Below are 22,850 nucleotides of genomic sequence, written 5' to 3'. Positions count from 1 at the left end.
GCAAGCAGGGCGCTCCGTGAATAGCAGCTAGCGCCTTACCAAAGAAGCGCGTCCCATAGTACCAACCGTTGCTACAGATGTTGTTTTGATCAAAGCAGATCTATCCTTCTTATTGGCCTTTTTGATAGCAAGATCTAGCTTTTGTGCACTGTAACCACGTGCCAAAAGTCTTCTCTTAGTAGACTCCTGAGCCTCTTGCAGAGTGAGCTCTGTGAATTCGTAACTGGCAATTGTGTGGTGCGGGTAGAAACTGGAGGTGTGCAAAAGTGTGTTGCCAGCCGTGGGTTTCTGACAAAGACATGTTTCTATTGTCTCATTTTGTATGGTAACTTTGATATCAAGAAAGTTGGTGGAAAGGGGATCAATGTGTGAGGTGAACTTAAGGTTGAGATTGTTAACATTAATAGTTTCTACAAATGTTTTTGCATCTTCCTCAGTCCCTTTCCAAACAATAAAGACATTTTCTATATATCTCCACATATGCATCACATGTCGTTCAAAAAGTGCCTGGTGCTCTGCCCTGAGGATATGCTCCTCCCACCAGCCTACATGTAAACATGCATAACTGGGGGAGAAGCATGCCCCCATTGCCATGCCTTGTTTCTGTCTATACACTTTGCCATCAAACATGAACACGTTATTAAATAAACACCAATGTATCATACTCAGCAGCATCTTCTTGTGTTGGTACATTTCAATGTTTCTGCGTTTCAAATACCAGTCTACTGCATGTAGACCATCTTCATGCCTGATGCAAGTATACAACGAGGCAATATCCAGTGTTAAAAAACAGAAAATCCTTGGTCCATTGCACCGTTTTTAACTTAGACAAAAAGTCTCGAGAGTCCTGCAAAAAAGTAGGTGGTCACAAATTCTTGTAAAAAATAGTCCACATATCCCGAGGTGCATTCAAACGTGCTATTAATCGCTGATATGATGGGCCTCCCTTGTAATGTGTCTATACCTTTATGTACTTTTGGGATAAGGTAGAATGTTGGTAAGGTGGGATATTCATTAAATAAAAACTTAAATTCATCCTTGGAAATAAGTCCCTCCCACTGCCACTGCCACCTTATCAGTTCGTTCTTATAGTCCCCATTGATTTTACGCACAGTGGCCCCATTGCACAGCTCATAGCATTATGAATCAATTAAATGTTTGAACCCTCAGCTCTGTAAAATTGTTTGTCCCAGTGAACAATATTGCCTCCTTTGTCTGCATTGTTTATGACCAATGAATCATTGTTTTTTAGTTTGCTCATCAATTGAAAATATTCCTTGTCCTTGCCTTTTGACTTTGTTTTGGCCTTGCACGTATTTTTAAATAGAATTTTGAGCTCATCCGTAATTCTCTCATGGAATACATCAACGGCATCTCTCTGCATTGTTGGGACAAATGTCGATGATGCTCTAAAAGGACTGTTACCAGGTGAACACACAATGGTATTCTCTTGCGTTGCAACCTCTTGTGTGTTAGTTATTTCAGAGACCAATGCACTTTCACGTAGATTATGGAGTGTCATTGACAACGGGATCTCTCCCGCCGTCAGGACCCCCTTCGAATGCTGCTGTTGTCTTGGAACTGGTGTTTTGTCTTGTCCATGATTTTTGATGGTATAGTACTTTTTGAATTTGAGATTACGGATGAACTTGTAGACATCGACACAGGTTTGTACAAAATTAAATTGCTCTCCGAGCAATAACTGAAACCAAGTGCTAATAACTGATTTTCTGCGTCATTAAGTTCCACATTGGTCAAGTTAATAATGGTTTGGTCACATGGTGTGGTTACTTGCGCCAATTTCTTTTCTTTGATTGTCCCCTGCCTTGCACGCCTGGAGCATTTCTTATTTCGCTCCTCCGATGATTCCTCTCTGAATTTGTGACCCTTGTTGGTTTCTCGGTTGCAGAGACTGTAGCGATATTCATGCATTGCGGCGTTTTTTTATCGCATTTGCGTTAAACCTTGGTAATACCAAGGTTTATTTGCGGTAAAAATCGCCGCAGCTCAGCGGTAAATTTTTGTCTCTAACCAAGCAATAGCGATAATTATCGCAATTGCTTGGTAATATGTCCCTCTATCCTTTGTTCTCCGATAAAATCCATTTCCTCAGCATAAGAAATGGGGCCTAATGCAGTAGAAGTACTTCCTGAATCACTTCCTCGGTCTGAATCATTGTCACTAGAAACTATGCTGGATTTAGAACTCGAGCCTATATTGTGCATGGCAGAAGCTTGACCGGTTATATTGGCGCTTACTGGTGGAATATTGGATGTTTTGCAGGTTTTTTGTTTCTTCACCAGGTCATATTTACGAGCAAAGGTAAAAACCTCCCCTTGCTCGTAATCGTTCTTATCACGTGCAAATGTCCACACCTTTCTAATTTTGATTGTTTCCTCATGTTTGTTTTTTCTATTGTGCATTTCCTTTAAAAATGTATCTAATAATTTCTTATTGCTGGCATCAGTGAGTGAATCAATTTCTCCCTTGATGTGAACAATTTCCTTGAGGTCAATTTCTAGATCGATTTTTGCATATTTAATGAGCAGGCAGAGAAGACGCATAGAAGCCTCCAGATTCCTCTCTGCCCACTCCTTTTAAAGTTGCGGGTTCGGTTTGTCAAAGCTGGGTGCCAACATAATTCTTAGTCCCCGTGGCACTCGGCCTGCCTCATGGTATTTCTCGAGAGATTGGTCCTCCCACCATTTAGTCAATTCACTTTTATAATGTTTTTACATCAGTTTCAAAAGGCTTCTGATATTGGGATGTTGCTCTACCTTATCCACATTAGAGCCCGCCCTTTTATCGACTGATGGTAAATAAAAAAAAAGTTAATCTGCTGCCCTTTCCCTGTCTCTAAAAGTTTCCTCCATCTTGTGCACTGCAATTGGTTATCACTTATTTAAAATAAATGATTCGCCAAAGTAGCCAGCAAAATACCTTTCACGCAACTTGAAAGCACCTTCCCTCCTGCTGTTAGTGGTTGTTTGTTTACAATGTCCTGACTTACTACAAGCAGGGCCGGACTGGCCATAGCGGGCACCGGGCGTATCCCCGGTAGGCCGCTAGGGTGGGGGCCGGTTTTAGGCCCCTGGGGGGCCGTTTTTGTTAACGGGAGTCGGCAATATCGGCCCCATGTAACAAAATCGGCCAAAACTGGCCCTCTAAAACTGCTCGCTTGCATTCCTCCTCACCCAGGTGGGGGGGGGGGGCTGAGCAGTTTGCCAGGGCCGGTTTCTGTTCCCAGTCAGGCCCTGACTACAAGCACCAAACGCCGTCCCGCCAAGTCTTCCGACTTTCCAGAACCGCACCGCGCCCGTATGCAAAACTTCTCTGCTGACAACCAAGAAAGGGGCTAAATACAAATAGCTCCCACGAACTAGAAATCCGATCTGGCTTGTCGAAAGTATTCGGCCTCAGAGTGGGGAGGGGTCCACTGAAGAGAGGCCAAGCCGAGCCTCTCCGATGAACATCAAACAAAGCTCCACAATGCCATCCAGCTTGCCAAAACGGAGAAACGGACACTTGCTTCAGCTTGAATTAATGTTGCACGTAATTTTTATTGCATTTTTTCAAAGTGCATTGCTTGTCAAAAGAAAAAGCCAGATGCGTTTCGGCGAACTCGGTCGCCTTGATCGCCGGACAAAAGTGCTGTGTTCCCCATTAACATTTTTAAAAATCCACTAACCAATCATGTGGATAGAATGTCATCTGACCAGTAAACCACACGGAAAACAGACTTTATACGTCATTGCAGAGATACGGGTAAAAAGGCTCTTGGCACTTAAAAAATAGACAGATTGCTTCACCATATATATATATATTTTATTCCCCTAAGGGGGCGATCAGGTCCTCCAGGGGAAAAACGCCAAGGGGGTTTGGCCCATTCACCTTGAGGGTCAACCCCCTATTTTAATTCACTTTAAAAACAAAAACAAAAAAAATCTCCAGGAGATTCAATCACATTTTGAGAGTGAAAACCACTTCCTAGTTTAATTATTATGCTCCCAAGGATGGGGGTCAACCTGTGCACAACAAGGGCCCACACCCCTAATTGTTATCCATGGTGGTCCGATGGGATTCTTGGCCGTGGATCGCAGCACACCTATGATCCACAGCGAGGAAACGGTTTCAGGAAGACCTCATTGGAAAAGGGAAACTCTCCCCTTTACAATGAGACCTCCTTGTGGGAAGTCCTTTTTAGGGCTTTTTTTCTCCACTGGAGGGGAGAGAGTGCTTAGCTGCTCCTATCTCCGGCTCCGGTGGGGAAAACATGGCATCAGTATACCACATCACAGATGGGTGGTAGGAGGGGCGGGTGCCGATGCTAAAGCAATTCTGCATCTTCCCTGCACTTTTTTAGATCCTTTCACAGTGTCAGCCAATGGCCGACAGATGCAATGGGGAGGGTGTGCCCCTATGTAAGGGGTTAAAGAGCATGTTACTTCACTATGTTTATAGACAACCAGCACAATGCTCCCCAAATACAAAACCTCATTCTCCAATTCATTATCCACAATAATATATATGTCTTTCAGAGTGCAAATAATTTTTGCACTCACATTGTACTACCATTGAAGTGAAAGAACTCGCCTCTGAGAACTGAGCTACTGATGATGTCTATGAGGTAATCTCGCCTGAGACAAAGAATTCAGCCCTCTGGCTCTCCTCCAGCAAATAATAATGCTGAATTGTTTCTCACTGTGAGCTGGAGCTAACTGCAGACACATTTTGTGGGGAATGATATCACAATGAAATACTGGGAGATTATACAAACAATTAAGCATGTCACATTTAAGGGCATCACCCCATCATCAACTAGTCTCACCTATACATGCATCATGTGTTCAACATGCTTTGAAATAATAAATAAACACAAACCACCCCCTGAAGGAGGAAGATTCACAATTAGTTACTTCTTTCCAGAATATGATTTTGGCAAACTCCAATCTCACTTGCAAGGCAATCCAAAGCACACAATGTATTAACGCATATATACATCAATTATTAAATATCAAATAAATTGTGTTATTTATACTAAATATTTCAGAAGTTGAGGGATGTGATCTGTGGCAGACCAAGCAACCACCGAACTGTTCTTCTTTATACCCCTCACAGAATCCTTTCTTTATATAGGATTTTCCTGAAGTACATTTGTTGAAAATTTGATGGTCAATTCGTCAAGGTGTTGATTACAAAGTGCATTAAAGACCCTATTATGTAGCATATTGTATATCCTATAAAAACAAACGTATGAAACAAATCCAAAAATAGAAACAATATAGTAATACATAAAGTAATCAAAAAGAATGATGCCATCTATGAAACCATGCTATGAATCAACTGGCAGGCAAACCAAATATTTCCCATGAAACCCAGTGTTGAGGAAAATAAATTACAGCATCGTAACATCTATGAAGTGAAATCCCTATAAGTAAGAGAAGAATCGGCCACGTCATCCTTGAGAACACCAAGAGGATCATTAGTGATGCAAACCTGCTAAGTGCATCCAGCAACTCTAGGAATCAGTGATAATAAAAAACCTACATGACATCATATGATAAATCAACTTACATATAGTACATTGTGATGCAGCCAAAGAAAGGACCATACATGCTCCAATATAACAGAAGTCTAGGTGTCTAGAGAATCTGAACCTTTGAACCTCATTGAATGACTTAAGTTAAACTATGGAGACACTAATTAATCATAGTCGCAAAATGCATAATACTCACAATCTTTTAAATAAATTAAATATCTGTGAAGGCGAGAGATCAAAGTAAGAGTGAACTTACTGCAACAACTCTCAATTTTGTAAGGCAACAAAGGAAGCAAACAGCTTACCTGCGCATGTCAAAAATATCCAGTTACAAACCTCCAAATAATACTCAGACAGGAGGAAAGGAGTCAATCCAGCAGCCATCTCAATAGAATAACATGGGGGTGAGTGAGACTGGCGCCAAACATATCAGTGTTCTATGTCAATGCCAAGTACCTTGGCATCGTACTCGACTCATTACTCACCATGAAGCGACAGGTCAACTCCATCACCTCCAACTGCTCAACACCCTCCGCATCCTCCGCAAGACCTTCAAGTGGATTTCCCCTGAGTCAAGGAAGACAGTCACCCAGGCACTCATCACCAGTAGACTGGACTATGGAAAAGTACTCTATGCCGGCATCAACAAGTTCCTACTCAGCAAACTCCAGACAAAACAGAACACCGCCAACAGACTCGTACTCGGCATTCCCGGACATGAACACATCAGCCAACACCTAAGCATGGGCGAATTTTGCGAATTTGCAATTCGCAAATTTGCGGATTGGCGAATTGGCAATCCACAAAATTTGTGAATTCGCGTGAATTTGCGGATTTTTTTATTTTTGCGTGTTCGCGGGTGTTCGCGAGGCACTTTGCAATTTCGCGGGTTTTTTTTTTTGCCTGCTTAATCACTGCCACCCTCTTGTTTTTTATGCCCATCTGCCCTCTGTACCACTTGTTTCTGTGCCCTTCTGCCCTCTGCCCCACTCATTTTTTGTCCCCTTCTGCCCTCTGTCCCACTTTTGTGCCCTTCTGCCTTCAGCCCCACTTAGAATGGCGCCGGCAAGCTGCCAGTGCCATTCTAAAATAGCTAGAAATAGCTTCAACAGGAAGCACTAATGGATAAAGTAAAGCAGGTGCTTCAGTTGAAGGTCAAATTAAGTTACACAATCATTAATCACCCCAAGTTTGGGGTGATTAATGATTGTGTAACTGAATTTGAGCAGCACCTGCTTTACTTTATCTACTAGAGCTTCCTGTTGAAACTGACTTTTGCAACTGTTTTAGAATGGCTCTGGCAGCTTGCTGGCACCATTCTAAAAGAGTTACAAAAGTCAGCTTGAACATTTGACCCAATCCGTTCCATTCACAGATTTTCATTCGTGGATTTTTCGGGAAATTCACAAATCTCGCGGATTGTGAATTTACCGAAAATCCGCGAGCGGAACGGATTTTCCGCTCATGCTTACCAACACCTACAAAGTCTCCACTGGCTCCCAGTGGATAAGAGAGTCACTTTCAAAATCCTCACTCATGCCTACATATTCCTACACAACAACGGACCCAAATACCTCAATGACAGAATCAACTTCCACGTGCCCAAAAGAAACCTCAAATCTTCCAACCTCACCCTGGCCAAAACATCGCGCATCCACAGAGCCACAGAGCCAGAGCAGGTGGAAGATCCTTCTCTCACAATGCAGCCAAGACCTGGATTGAGCTACAAAACCGGGCTCTTCGGCTAAACAGATCTGCAGACCCCACCCTCAGCGCCTTGAGACCCTCACGGGTGAGCAGCGCTCTTGCAATTTCCTAATTGAATTATTGATATGAGGCCACCATGACAACAACAAAAGGAGTGTTGACATGTAGAACCTAGCCACCATCTTGGTAAAGGGGAATAGTATTGTACCCAAATCGCAGTTCAATGTATATTAAATTAAACCAGCAGATGTTTGGCTATTACAAAAAATAATTATCATATAGTGTCAAAATGAACGAAAACATTTTTCAAAGAAATTAAAAAGAAATGGCGGTATGAGTGTCAACTAGGTAACAGAATTCTGCAGAGACCCTAGAATGTGACACAGAGTACAAGGGTACTTATTGCTTACATGCAGGTACTATCACCAGAAAAAACACAAGACTAACAGAAGGGTATTATAGAAAAATCAGGGCATCTTATTCAAATCACAAATGAAGGAAAGCTTTGCATAAGGTCAGATGGAAGAACCGTGCCAAAGTCAATGTAACAACTTTGAGGAATAGTCATAGGGCAGCCATGTGTTATAAATAAGAATGGGGAACCAACACATCCCTGTCAAGAACCTAATAAACTTAACCAGGAATAAAAGAAAACAGTGTCAGGAGTGGTGGGTCCGAAAAACTCCAGCTGGAAGAAAGAGCATAAATGCGAAAAAGCAGAACGTATCATAAGACAGCCAAGGTCTGCTATTCTACCTGTTGGTTCAGGCCTTTTCGTACAGTATCAAATCACCACATCAATCTGTTTTCTTTTTGTGTGAGCAATTTATCCACAACATGGCTTCATGATTAACCTGTGACACCCTCTAATATAAACAAAAGCATGCCTGTAGCAATATGATTCAGACTCTTTTAATGTTCATCTAAGGGTACATTCTGTATGTTACATCAGTATTGGATTGATGTTGCAGGATTCTCCATCGCACTTCTTGTGATATTTTTCCTATGCATTTTAAACCATATGAGCATGCAATACAGTATACAACATTCTTAGATGCACAGTTTGAAAACATTTTTTTCCATTCATTGTCATTTAGATTGTAACTTTTGACAGTACAGGTATAATTGCATGCTGTTCAAGAATCACATTTATAATGGCCCATTACTGGACCGAGACTCCATAAATGTATTATAGAAGGTTTATTAGGTTCTTTGTTGACTTTCACTAATCTGTCTCCTAGGTTCTGACCTCTTTTGAATGCCCAGTCTCCTATGGGATTATTGGGTTGTTTGAAAGACAATACTGCCATATCCAATGCAAAGGAAGTCCAAATTGAGCAATCAGCAATAGTTGGATGGGTTATTTGTCTTCTGGTTGTCCGTCCTGTTCATCTTCACCAGCATTAGGAATTTATAGGATTCAATCCAAATGAAAGTCAGCATCACACCTATCACAAGAAGGTGTGACAGCAGACAAGCTGTCTACTCTCACAAATTAACAGAAACATTTTTAGAATCTGAAATTGAAACATTTTGTTGTGCCATTTTCTGTTGCCATGGTGTTTCGGCAGAGGATTTTTGGGAAGCTGTGATGCTGAGTGTTATGTAAAAGGTTATGACTTGAAAAGTCTACCCTTAAAGTTTTTGAAGAACAATCTTCATTTTACAAAATTTACAAAAATGCTGATGTATAATATATTTCAATTTTATTTTGGTTTCACAATTTCAGAAAAAATAACAAAAGGTTTTATTACTTTAAAATATATTTAGCGTTCAGCAAAGTGAAACTATAGTTGTAACATCTACTGTCCTGGTAGACAGCCTCTCTCAAACAGTAACTTAGTTTGCTTGAGTGTTTCATTTCTCTTCTTTTGTTAGAGGCAATTGTAACCCTTTTTTCTACTTTTTGTTTGTTTTCTCCAATTATCTGAATTAAAAACTGGTATGACTTTAAGAACATGATTTCTTATCATGGTAATACAAGAGAGTTATTACATTTGTTGTTATTAACTATACTGAAGATCCAGGTTTTTAGTACTCCAAGTCATTGCTGCTAGTCATCCCTCCGTACAGGGACATCTACACTGCGGAGGCGTTATATTTGTTTTGTTTGTGCCTTTTGCAGTGAGCAAGGCCAGGGAACAAGCTGGAACTGGGAAACTGGAGTGGCGAGGGAGATGAATCCAAAACTCCATTAGCTGCAGACAGAAGTTAGGGACATGCAGCAGCTGATATTGGTGTTTCAAGTTGTAACAATGAAGCACGTGACAAATGTGCTTTGAAACTACCTGTGCTAATTAGTCTAAGAGGCCCTCACAACTAGTGGGTAAAGGCACATTTCAATACAGACACAAATGTAGAACATTTATTAGTAAAAGACATCACTTGCAATGTATGCGTCAAAGTGTTAAAACAAGGTATTGTCGCTAACTACTATCTAGGTACAACAACTTTGCTGCAACATATGAAATCACACTGACAGAAATGCATTGCATACAATGTATAGTAGAATGATGCATTTGTCACATTAAAAAAAGGTGAAACATACATGTTTGCAAACAAATTGTGAAAAACAAAACATAAACAACAAAAGCAAAAATTATTTAATCTAAAACCAAGTCTTATAATAAATTCTTCGATTTCATATACATGCTTGTAGTTGGTTATGTAGTGTCTTTTGAGTTAGAGGTGACAGGACCCTTTTAAGTCATGATAAACTGTATAACAGTGAAGTGTGTGGGTGTGTGTGATGGAATTCATGATGTAGAATGTTCAGTTAATTCGTACACACTCATACGTCACGCCAAGAAAACAAAATAAAGGCTACAAAGCTCTAGATGCAACATTTAATGCACGCCCCACAAGGCAAGGGGGTGACCAAAAGAAAGGGGTTTAGTTCCAGGAGGCACAGGATATCCTATAGCCTGCCCCAGCTGGGGAGGACTCCCCAAGTAGCAGTGGTATAGCTCTATCTGACCCACAGAAAGACCTGATTAGTCAGGCAGCTGTGGAACACAAGATGGTGGCTCCTCAGCTAACAGAAGAGAGAGTTGAAGGAGGGTATTTAATACAGGATGTAGTAACTCCCCTCTAAAACAGCATAGAGTCCCCCTGAACCCAGAGAAACCAAGAAGTTAGCCCTTTCACCCGTCAGTGAAGAGCAAGAGGTGTGGTTCTGGGCACTGACAGTTGTCAGTGGCTTCCGCTGAGTCCTAGCTTTTAGGGCTGCACTGTCATTTCCATGGTGGTCTAACCCATGTCAAATAGCAAGCTAGGCGCCCTGACCCTGTTGGACATGCTGGGGGTACTCAAGTTGTGTGTAACCTCTTGGGTGAGCTGGAGGTTGCCCTGGCTAGGATAGGGTTAGTAGAGGTAGACCCCTCTCATTCGAAAGAAAAGAGAATAGGTGAGGAAAATAAATAAGCAGACACAGTGTACTTTAAACTGGATCATAACACTGTTGAGGTAGGTCAGCTCCTCCAAAAAAGTGACTTGAACATGGTGATGTAACACAGAGGAGGCCCTGAAACAATCCAGCCTGTTTCTCTACTCCTTCTCTCCTGACAGACTAGAAAAACTATCCCAGGTTGTGGCTGAGTCTCCTAGCTTGTTAACTGGGAGGGGGGTTGTATAGGAAACTGGGTTTTTGTTGCAGTAATCCCCCCACTTTTTGTCTGGAATTTGATGCAACTTTGACTTAAGTGCACTGGGTTCCTGCTAACCAGGTCCCCAGTGAAAGTGTTCTTCCCCAAAAACAAGATAACTGGTAGTTTGATCCCCAAGTGACCAGGCCTTTAGCACCTCTGTAAGTCCCTAGTAAGTGTTACCTCTGGTACCTAGGGCATATATGTACTACAGAGGGGCCCTAAGAGTTGCAGCACATCTTGTGCCACTCTAAGGGACCAAACACCAAACTTATACAGACTGCCACTGCAGACTGCATGACAAGGTGCTCTAAAAATTGACAGCACAATATGTCATATACCTGTGTGCAATGTCCCATAACACTGCATGTAATATTTGCCAGTCACCACTACAGCAGGCCTTACAGTCCGAAGGAAGGGCGCATTATAGTACATGTGTGGACATGCACCCAGAGGACACCTTTGCGGTACCCCCTGAGAATCTACCAACTACTAGTGTGCTGACTGACTAGTCCTAGACAGCCTGACACCACAGACATGTTTTTGATCCCAGGGGTGAGCGCCTTTGCTCTCAAGAGGTCAGAAACAAAGCCTGATCAGACAAAGGGTGTTTACAACCCCACCCAAAGGACGGCCTGTAAATCAGTATTCCAAGGGGGCTTCAAAGAGCCCACCACCTTTGGTATGTGAATCTGACTTCCCTCATGGAAGAGGATGCCAACCACCCTTGTCCAGAGTCAATTTGGCACCTGGACAGGTGGGAATCTTAGTAGTCCAAGATTTGTGTTAAACTTCAGGCTAGTTCCACCTGTAGAGTGGGCTGTCTGAAGTGAAGATGAAAATCAGAAGTCTGCGATCTTTGTGATGGCAAACTTAGAAACTCTGGGACAGGGTTATGTTCACTTCCCATCACTAGTGGTAATATAGGGGGTGTAGTGACCCCAGGGGTCAGTAGCCCTTTGGCAGTGGCCAAAGCCTTCAATCCCCTAATACCCTAAATCTCGTATGTAGGGGAGCCCCTGACATCAGCAAATCAGATCCTGCTGACCTAAAAGAAGAAGAAGGTCTAAAGAGCTGTGAAAAGCAAGAACTGTTGACCTATCCTGTAAGCTGCTGTGCCTACAAAAGCCTTGGAGGACTTACGGTGCTTCTGCTAAGATGCAGGAACTCCTGTGTAGCAGCAGAGATGTGTCCCTGCACACTGCAGGTACCAAAGAAAGAACTGTGAGGACTCTGGGCTGCGTAAACACGTCACCGGTCAGCATCACTCCACAAGTCGCTCCAAGCCCAAGTTGAAGTGGGCCAAAGATGCCAGCATGGTCCCTCACCTTTCCAGAGAAGAAGCCTCCTTGAGCTTACCAGGATAGTAATTCTCTATGCTACCTGCAGCCCTTTGTGCAGCCCCGTGAGTGACTCACTGTGAAAAACCGGACACCTGAAGACAGCTCTGCACCTGTGTCCCCTGGCCTGTGGAGAAGAGAACAAAGGTGGTTCCATGTCCTGAGCATCATATGACCTGAACCCTCTTGTTAGTGTAGCCTGACTGATTTCCTAGACCAATCCTGCTGCCTCTTTCCGACCGGACCTATCCCCATTTACTAACATTGGGCACCTGATGCTGTAATACACCTCTGCATTTGGATGCCCCAGAGCCTCCCCAGGTTACCTGTTGGTGTGTCCTTGAATCTTGCCCAATACCCACCTTACATCCAGGAGATTGGTCCTGTTAGTGGCCATGAAGTGCTCGAATGCAGTACATATTTTTCGCCCATAGGATAACATTGGGCACCCGATGCTGAAACATACATCTTCACTCGGGTGCATTAGAGCCGCCTGAGGTGACCTGTTGGTGAGGCCTTGGACCTTGCCCCATACTCACCCTAGATCCAGGATATTGGTCTCATAAGTTGCTGTGAAGTGCCCAAATGCAGTAAATGTTTTTCCCCGTAGGATAACAGTGGTCACATGATACTGAAATGTTGCTCTGCCCCCTGCTGGCCCAGTGCCACCCGAGGTGACCTGTACCTGCTCCCCTGGACCTTGTCCCAACCTTACTTTAAATCCAGGAGATTGGTCCTGACAGTCACTGTAAAGTACCTGTTTGCAGTCTATGTCTTTCCTCTAAAGGATAGATAACATTACCGCTTCAGCAATTGTACTGTGTCCATTTTTTTAAACTGAAAAAATTAATAACTTGAAATGTACTAACCTGATTTTGATGTTCTTGGTACCTAAAGTTATAAAAAAAGGTGTGTGTTATTTTTATAAAAAAGTGTGGATCTCACTTTTGAGTTTTGTGTATCATTAATTGACTGCTTGTACCCATCAAATATCTAACACTCCTCCCTGATAAGTCTAAGGCTGCTGATAAAACTACCCCTAGAAGAGCACCTTGGGATTGCTAGAGCAAGCCCCTGTCCACTTACAAAGGAATACCTGAACTCTTTGCACAGTATACCTCTTTTGGGTATACTATATAAAGAGCCAGTTTCCTACACATACCTTTAATCTTAGTGGCAGGTCGGTAAACATTACGCCAGTGGAAAAGTATGATAAACTGTCTAAAGTGCCCTGTTTTGCTCCATTGAAAACCAAGGTGCATTCATCAGTTACTTCAATGCCACAGCAAAGTCACGGTTCAGTCAGCACTGTGCAGCATAAAAATACGTAAGTACAAGTGCCAATTCATGTCTTACCAGGCACTTAATCGAGCACATGTGTACTTAGTTTCAGTGCTACTGCCGAAATGGGGCTGATTTCTGTAAAGTACAATGTCCATGTCAGTGAGCTAATTTCCATCTTTGTTTCATTGACTAGGAAGACTTAAGACCATGAAAGTTCAACTTCACATAAATGAGAAGATCTGTCCTGTAGTTTAACAACATCGTAGAATTGCATTCAATTTACAAGAGGCTGTTGAGAACGAAATTTACACCTTTTTAAAGCACAACATCATTGAGCAATCCAGTGGTCTTACGCCATAGGTTTCACCCATAGTGATGATAATTCCGAAGAAGGACAGTGGAGGAGCTGTGCGCATCTGTGTAGATATGTGCCAAGCAAGCAAGTCGATTGTAAGAGAACGACATCCAGATCCGCACATTGCCAACATGATTACGCAACTGAAGATGCTAAAATATTTTACAGCCTTGATTTGAACAAATGGTATCACCAGCTCAAACTGGAAGAGAATTAAAGGGACATTACTACCTTCTTAACTCATGTTGGTTTATTTAGATATAAAAGGCTAAGTTTCAGAGTGTTATCAGTGCCAAACTTTTTCAGGGTGTCATTCGTCACATAATACAGCCAGTCACAAATGCTTTCAATTACAGTGATGACATGCTCGTTTTTGGGGCCACACGAAATGGACATAATAAAGCTCTTCCACAAGTGTGTTCTTGCTGATGTTGGTCTCAGCTGAAATGTGGCAAAGTGTGAGTTTCATCAAACCAAATTCAAGTTCTTTGTCCGTGTTTTTTCTGCTGGGGTAATGACTGCAGACTCGAACAAAGTACGAGCCTTGTCATCCATTTCTCCTCCACACAAATTCACTATGCTGAAATTCTTCCTTAGTAAGGCAAGTTACTGTTTAAGGAATATATGTGACTTTGTCACTGTAAGTGCCCCATTAAGAGACCTAATGAAATGAAATGTCTAATTTAAATAGTAAAGTGAATGTGAACAAAGCTTAAAGAAAATTAAACATGCAATTGAGAACACAACTGAAATGGCATACCTTGATCTGAAATTGCAGATTGATGTTGTTGTTGATGTGAGCCCAGTGGGGTGGATGCCATCCATGCCCAGCACACTGAACAGCTCAATGCCCCAAGACACACTGTGGCATGTGCCAGCCTAAATTTGTCAATGACAGAACATCCTTATTCACAACCTGAAAAAGAAAGCTGAGCTGTAGTATGAGCGTGTGAAAATGTTCATGTGTTCCTGTATGGAAAACATTTCACAGTTATCACTGATCACCAAGCATTTCTCACCATCTTAAGTAATTCTAATGCCAAGATGCTTCCTCAATTTGAGAGGTGGAGGTTGAGATTGCCAGTGTATGATTGCACAATTGTTCATCTTTCAGGAATATCAAAACCCAAATTATCACATGTGCCATTACAGTGTCATAACTCTAATTCTAAAGTATTGGATGCCTACGTTAACTTAATTGTGAAGTCCAGTGCACCTACTGCCATATCAGTAGAACAAATCAATGCTGCCACAAGTACTGACAGGGATTTGCTAGTAGTCAAACACATTCTTACTCACCGGTCATACTGAAAACACACTCAACCTCGACAGGATGACCTTGAATACCAGAAATTCAAAAATGTACAAGAAGAGTTTTCTCTACTCCGAAAGGCATCATATTACGAGGGTTGAGAATAGTCATAGCCAAGAGTCTGAGACAACAGGTCCCATGCAGTCTGAGAGGTGAAGAATGGTGGCTGAATTGAATGCAAAGTGTGTATCAACATTTGCAAAGGGTGGAGGAAGTGTCTGCACCCGTTCAGGTGGTCAGGTTTATTTTGAGGCACCACAGAGTAGGAGGATGATCCTAGACCTTCTTTTCTGCAGCAGCCACAGCGAATGCAACTGGACAGATGTTGTAATATAAGGGTTAACCCAACAGTACTGGGACCTGGGTAGTCAATAGTATATGAAAGGGGGTCACAGTTGATACAATATCAAAGGCACAAAATCACAGTTCATAGAATATAAACAATAAAGGACTTCATGAGAGAAGGAATTTACTTGGAGAGATGTTATTTAATATACATCCTCATTTGGAAATTAATTACCATTATTTCACAACAGCACAGATTAAGACATTTACTAATTGCCCAAGACAGGGGGGCGTGGGAAGGAAGGAAAAGTGAGAAGTGGGAATGTGTTCAGGTTAGTGCAGAAATCAGATTAGTTGCAAAGAGATATAAAATATGTGGTCTCATTCAACATTAAGTACCACATTGGACATATATACATTGTCATTCAAGTATTGTTAGACTCAAAATAATCCTATCCCATTCTCAGCTATCACAGCCAAACATGATCCGTTGTTGATGGGTAGGGACAAACAAGGGTGTGTCGACGTTTCGACCCCAGAAGTGTAGGCGACGGTGTTGCGCTACAGCGGGGTCTTCCTCAGGACAGGTGGTGGTGGGGTGTCGGGGTAGACATGGTACTGAAGGAGGTTGACAACGTTTTGTCTGTACAAAAATATACCAAATTCAATGTCAACCAAGATGAAAGGAGAGCGTTGACCACCTTGAGAGACAACAAAAATATTGTAATCAAACCTGCAGACAAAGGGGGAGCAATCGTCATCCAAGACGTAGAGAAATACAAGAATGATATTTTACGACAACTGGGAGATGGTGTGAGTTACCAGCAACTACGAAGTGACCCAACCAAAGACCTAGCATTGGAAATCCTGGCAGTGACAACGGAAGGAAAAGAGCAAGGTTTTCTGAGTGAGTTGGAATTCAAGTACCTTAACCAGAGTGACCCAAGACTACCAACCATCTACACCCTTCCCAAAATCCATAAGAACATGCAGGTACCCCCAGGCCGTTCGATTGTGTCTGGATGTGGGTTAATTCTTGAGCCCCTCTGCAAATATATCGATTTTTTCTTAAAGCCGATCGCTGATGGAACGTCCTCCTATTTGAGGGATACAATGCAAACCATTAACTTGGTGGACGGTATGGAATTCCATATTGGTGAACAAAGGTTGGTGACATGCGACATAGTATCGCTCTACACGAGCATCCCACAAATAGATGCTTTGGAGATTATGCCTGTAGCCTGCCGGATAGCACCTGTGGCGGTGCCAACTGAGTTTATCATCCAACTATTAACTATTGCAATGATGAAGAACTTCTTCATGTTTCAAGGTGATTTTTGCCTTCAATCCAAAGGCGTCGCAATGGAGGCAGCTTTTGCGCCGGACCTAGCTTTTATATATATGGCGGACTTTGAGCAAAAATTTGTATTGAATCCCAACAATCCCTATCAAGCGCAAATCACAATGTGGCGTCGGTACATAGATGACGTCCTGGTGATATGGACAGGCACAGAAGAAGCTTTGAATTCATTTCATCTATGGCTGAACCAACGGTGTGTGGACATTCAGTTTACCATGCAGTCACACCATGAAAAAGTTGATTTTCTGGATATTACAATATTCCATGAGGATAGCAAGTTGTCGACGACTTTATATCGGAAACCTGCAGAACGCAATTCATTGTTGCTATACAATAGCCATCACCCCAGAGGTTTGAGAAACAACCTACCGGTGGGGCAATTCTTTCGTATAAGGCGCAACTGTTCCAAAAAAAGACGATTATTTTTAGGAATCTGAAGTTCTCATTGCTAGATTGATAGAAAGGGGATATCCGAAAAGACTCGTCAAGAGAGCCCAGAAACGGGCATGGTATAGCCCTCGAGATGAACTACTAATCCCACAAACAAAAACAGATGACAGTAATGAGAGGATGATTTGTGTTACCACTTATAGCACACAAAGTAACAACATAAAGAAAATCGTCAATAAATATTGGCCTCTGGTATCTGAGGAGATTGGACAAACACAGTTACCCATGCACTCCTTCAAAAAACTTAAGGAGCATAAAGGACCAGGTGGTAAGCTCCTATCTGTCTACTCCTGAACCCCCATCCCTGCGAACTCTATGGAATTTACCAATTTTGACTGGCAACTGAAGGTGTGGACATTGTAAGGCTTGTCCAATGTGTGTACAAACGAACCAGTTTAACTACAAACACCATTGTAAAGATCTAAAAACATTCACCAACTGCAACACGAATTGTGTGATTTACTGTATTACATGCCCATGTGGCCGCGCCTATATAGGCCAAACACAGCAGAAAGTAAAAGCCTGTATCCTCCAGCATCAAAGTAGGATCAGATGTGAGGTTATTGGGGCACCCCTAGTAGACCACTACAGAAGGGCCGGGCACACAGTAGATGAGCTAAAATGGGTGGTGCTAGAAAAAGTTTCTTTGGGACCACGGGGAGGTAGTATTGTGTCCATCCTTAATATAAGGGAAAGCAAATGGATGAGTCGTTTGGATACTGTACTTCATGGGTTAAACGAGCAGGATAATAGTTACGCTCAACGAGCATGCCTTTAGCATTATGTTCACATGCATTGTTGTGTCTTTTTCACTTGGGAATTACTAAAACTGTGAGATAATGTGCATGCACCCGTAACAATTCAACTTATGTATTGAAATCTAATGCTCTATATTTTGTTTCTGTATGTGTTCCTTGGACACCTTAGTCATAGTCATGAAGCTATATGCATAAAAAAATTCAACCGATGAACTGAGATGTAACGCTCAATATTCTGTTTCTGTATGTCTTTAAACCATGGACACCTTAGTCTTAATAACGAAACTATATGCATGTATAGCATTTTCAATATTTACATGAATCTAACTGTGATATATGATATTCACTGGTATCTGTTACCCTTCAGGAACAACCCCAATATTCTCACCTATGGGTACCCCAATGTAATATATTTTTATCCTAATGTTTAAGATCAAAATATGAGGCCAGTCGCCACCTTCAATATGAACATCTGACCCCTGTTTGGTTTTAGGTATGTCTTACCGTGTGGTCCAGTGTTTCCTATTCAGATTTGGTTCATTTGCCTCAAAATCACGGTAATCGTATCACAACACTACAAGATTGTTGGCTAATATGTATCTTTCAGTTTCATTTTACAGGTGTTAATGACATTGGCCTATGAGAGCCCGCCTTTGATTGTAGGCTTTGGATCCCTAGCTTAATTTCACCCGGATTCGAGTCTGTCTCCCCTCTTTACTGTGTTCCCATTGGTCAAAAATTATGCTGGCATTTAGCTGCTGCCCGGATGCGCGTTAATCTTCTGACGGTCTGTGTCTCGCGCTGAGACTGATATCAAAAAAGGGGAATAAAGGAGGACGATTTTTAGTGGGGTCCAATGTACTTGTCCTGGGAGGCAGCAAGCAACAAATGGTGTACAGAGTTCCCCAAGGAGAGCTAGAAACTTTAGCCCAGCCAGTCTTCTCTCTCACTTAATTAGACAGGTGGTGGTGAGAGGGTCTAGAGTGCTTGATGTAGACCCTTTTTCCAGAATGTAAGGATACCTCACACAGGCTACCGGCAGGACCACAACTGTAGTCCCAGCCGATGACCGTCCAGCGTCATCATCGGTATCCTGCTCCTTCGGCAGGCTGGCGGTGCAATGCCCGTCGGGCAGCGATGGTAGCTGCACTTTGGCGGAGATCTTCTATTCTGGGCCAACGGGTGTGTGCGTGTGAGGGGCCTAAGGGAGTGCAATCGTGAGCAAGGTGGTGTAGTTAAAAAAAGTCAGTAGAGTCCTGTTGATGATTATTTTAATAGTCAGGCTCACTGCTTTGATTAAAAGGTAAAGGGGTATTAAGGGGTGGTGGGCAATGAGACCAACCCTTATTCAACCCTTATTGTGAAAAAAAACGGTCGACATGTTTCACGCCCTAAGGGCGATTCATCAGGACCTTATGTGCTCATAACATTGCTCGGATCCTCAAAGTTAGGAGGACCCCAGTATACGACCTGTAAAAGTGTCGTTCAGAAATGGTTCCACGCAAGGGACTTCCTGGGAACTGAAAGAAAATGAAAAGTACAAAACAGACACAAATGATGGCACCGTTAATCTGACTTTAGATACATCTTATTCGTGCCTATGTTCAGAGTGTCAGAACATGCGTGCCCAGTGGGTGAACCTGTCTCAGAAGTGACAGCGTCAGGTGCTATAGTGAGAGAGAGAGGATAAAATTTCAATTGATTAAGTGCGCGTGAGCGACTCGCACTGTGTAATGCTGCCATGCTGGCTTGCTATAGCATGCATACCAGAAAAAGTGCTGTTATCTCGGCTACGCTGCATACATAGTGGATTAGGTCATCACGTTGCAAGATCAGTGTCAATCATACACCTCAGGGTAATCGAGCGGCGTGTGACACCAGTTTTAAAAAATAGTGGACTCAGGTTTAAAGCCCTAAACAATAAAGCGCCACACAGATAAAACCAAAAATCATGGTTTGACACTCTGTTTTAAGAGTAACTTCGTACGCTGGTGGAATGTTCGTTTAAACCAGCGAGCGTGAGGGGTGTGTGTGTGTCCGACTCTGACAGCGAAGGAGGCGAGGAAACCGAGCAAAAAGTGCCCTTTAAAACCGGGTTGAGTGAGCGCGGTAATTCTACAACTCGGCGGCGCACTTACCCTCGCTGATTCCTCATGAAAGCCTCACGAGCTGTCCAGGTGGGGCCAGCAGCGGGTGAGGAGGTCCTGCGGGGAAAGGAGAGCAGCCCGCGGGATGTTTAGGGGAAAGTAAAGCCATCCGGTCAGCCGCATTCAGGGTTTGCGGAAAACTGCGTGTAATGGCAGATACCGAGCGGTATTAAGGCCCGACACCTTACCTCAAAAGTCGCTGCAGGCAGGCTTCTCTGCACCTACCCCTCCCACAGTACATAGGATAACTGGACAGCCGGCACGGTAGTCAGGCAATGTCCGGATAAGATAAGGGGCAGTAGCGCGCGAGACGAGGGGTGTGTCCCTCGAGTTGCTAGGTAACGGCACGCAAGGGTAAACAGAAAAGAGGGGTTTGCTTGGAGACAGCGCAGGCCGGGCATAATAATGCGGGCGCCATCTTGGAACGGACTGCGATGTCTAGTAAGGCATACACAGGCATGTGGAAGTGGACAACAGGTCCAGAATCGTGACTATCTGGCGAGTGTCGTCCAGGGCACCCCATCATTTAATCCCAATGTTTCGCACTGCAATCGGTGTATCCATCTCTGTTCATGTCTGAAGAGAGCTTGTTGGTTGAGGTGTGGTAGGGATTCAATGACAGTCCATCGAATGCTTTCCGGAGAATGGTCCTTGTCCTTGCAATGGTCATACAGTTTAGTGTGTGTTTTGCGACATCGAATGTTGCTGTTATGCTCCATTATCCTTTGCTTAACGGGACGCATGGTCATCCCGATGTATAACAACTCACACGGGCAGATCAGACGCCTGCGAGACCGCACAGACGTGCCGATTTTGGTTACCAGCGAGGATTCACTCCGCCGGTTTAGTTTCAGTTCGGTGAGTCAGGAAGACACTGTGGATGACTATCGTATGCGCTAGTGACCCACGAGGTGATTTAGGTTGTAAACGACTCTTTCAACCTTTTGTTCATTGCAGGCCAATGATTTGAACGACATCCTGTCTAGGAATGTATAGCAAACATTGAGTTTTTGAAAGGAGCGTATTTTGTCAAGACATCCTATGAGGGAGTAACTTGAACTGGTGAGCCTTGGGAAAAATGAGATTATATGTGTAAATGATATGCCATTGGGGTCGATTTTTCTTTTTGATCAAGAGTGGTCTGTTTTTACCAGTTATATTCTAAATGTCAGAATGATCAGGGCTTATCCCGCTGTCTGTTGGTTTGGTCCGTCCTCTGATGTGTGGTATTGTTCTAGTTTTTAACCCGGCTGGGTTGTGTTTGATGCTTTTGAATCTAAGCACTTCTGTAAATTTGTAAATAGTAGGAATTTTTTGTTTTGGAACTTACTTTACCAATGCCCACAACCTGACTGTAGCCTAATTTCTTTTTAGGTTCACGCTCTCTTGTAATCAGGAGCCCTTGGGCCCATCACCTTTGCTAGATGGAGTCACGTGAATCACCGTGCTTTTGTAGGTATTATGGTGTGGCTTGCATAGCGCCCCCCCTTTTTAATATAATAAGCAAGTTTCCCAACACTAATTAGTCTCTCCCTATAGGTGCCCTTCTACACTACCCAATGATAAACCAAGAAAATTACCAATATTGCCACCTTACTTAACAGATGGATCTCGGGTGATCTCTCGAATGACTGAATTAAACAGTAATTCTCAGTGAGCCAAGTCTCAACTGAATTGATTTTATTTTTATTTTTTACTTAGATGCATTAATTTCAGTTCAATATGCAATCTTTTTGTTTTTTTGATTCCAGAAACATAGGAACAATTAATTAGTTCCACAGTGAGCACAGGTATTATAACAAATAAGGACATGTACGGACAGAACTTTAAACGACAAAATCACGGCTAGCACTCGTCATTCATACCACACAAAACAATCCAGATATGATACATTTATATACAATCTATACAATGTCACAATTCAAGTATAAACACAGCATTGGAAAAACGGTAAATACACAATGTAATCCTTTTTTAGAAAGATCAGAGGATCCTAATGCTGAATAGAGGTCTACGCGTTTCGATAACCCCTGAATGTGGGGAAATCTCATCAGGACTGTGTGCCTCTTAGTGGTTGACTTTGCTTTTGTGGTTGACAATCTTGTTACGCCTACTGCGGCTGATAACTGAACTTGAAAGGAGGTTAAGTTGGTGCGGATAGTGTAACTCTTTTAAGCGCAGAGGTTATTTGTGTGTCTGTTGACAGACTGGAAGGAGCCGGTCACTGGACTAAGTGAACAGAGATCGAAGTGCGCAGACCCCCCGAGTAAGACAGCGGACTCAACGCTTTCAGGAAAATTGGAGCACGCGACTGAGCAAAAACAAGAATTGGGACACACAAATAACCTCTGCGCTTAAAAGAGTTACACTATCCGCACCAACTTAACCTCCTTTCAAGTTCAGTTATCAGCCGCAGTAGGCGTAACAAGATTGTCAACCACAAAAGCAAAGTCAACCACTAAGAGGCACACAGTCCTGATGAGATTTCCCCACATTCAGGGGTTATCGAAACGCGTAGACCTCTATTCAGCATTAGGATCCTCTGATCTTTCTAAAAAAGGATTACATTGTGTATTTACCGTTTTTCCAATGCTGTGTTTATACTTGAATTGTGACATTGTATAGATTGTATATAAATGTATCATATCTGGATTGTTTTGTGTGGTATG

This window comes from Lissotriton vulgaris, chromosome 3_1, assembly GCF_964263255.1.
Source record: "Lissotriton vulgaris chromosome 3_1, aLisVul1.2, whole genome shotgun sequence".
NCBI classification, from domain to species: domain Eukaryota; kingdom Metazoa; phylum Chordata; class Amphibia; order Caudata; family Salamandridae; genus Lissotriton; species Lissotriton vulgaris.
The sequence above is the reverse complement of the archived record's forward strand: the minus strand, read 5'-3'. Positions refer to the sequence as shown.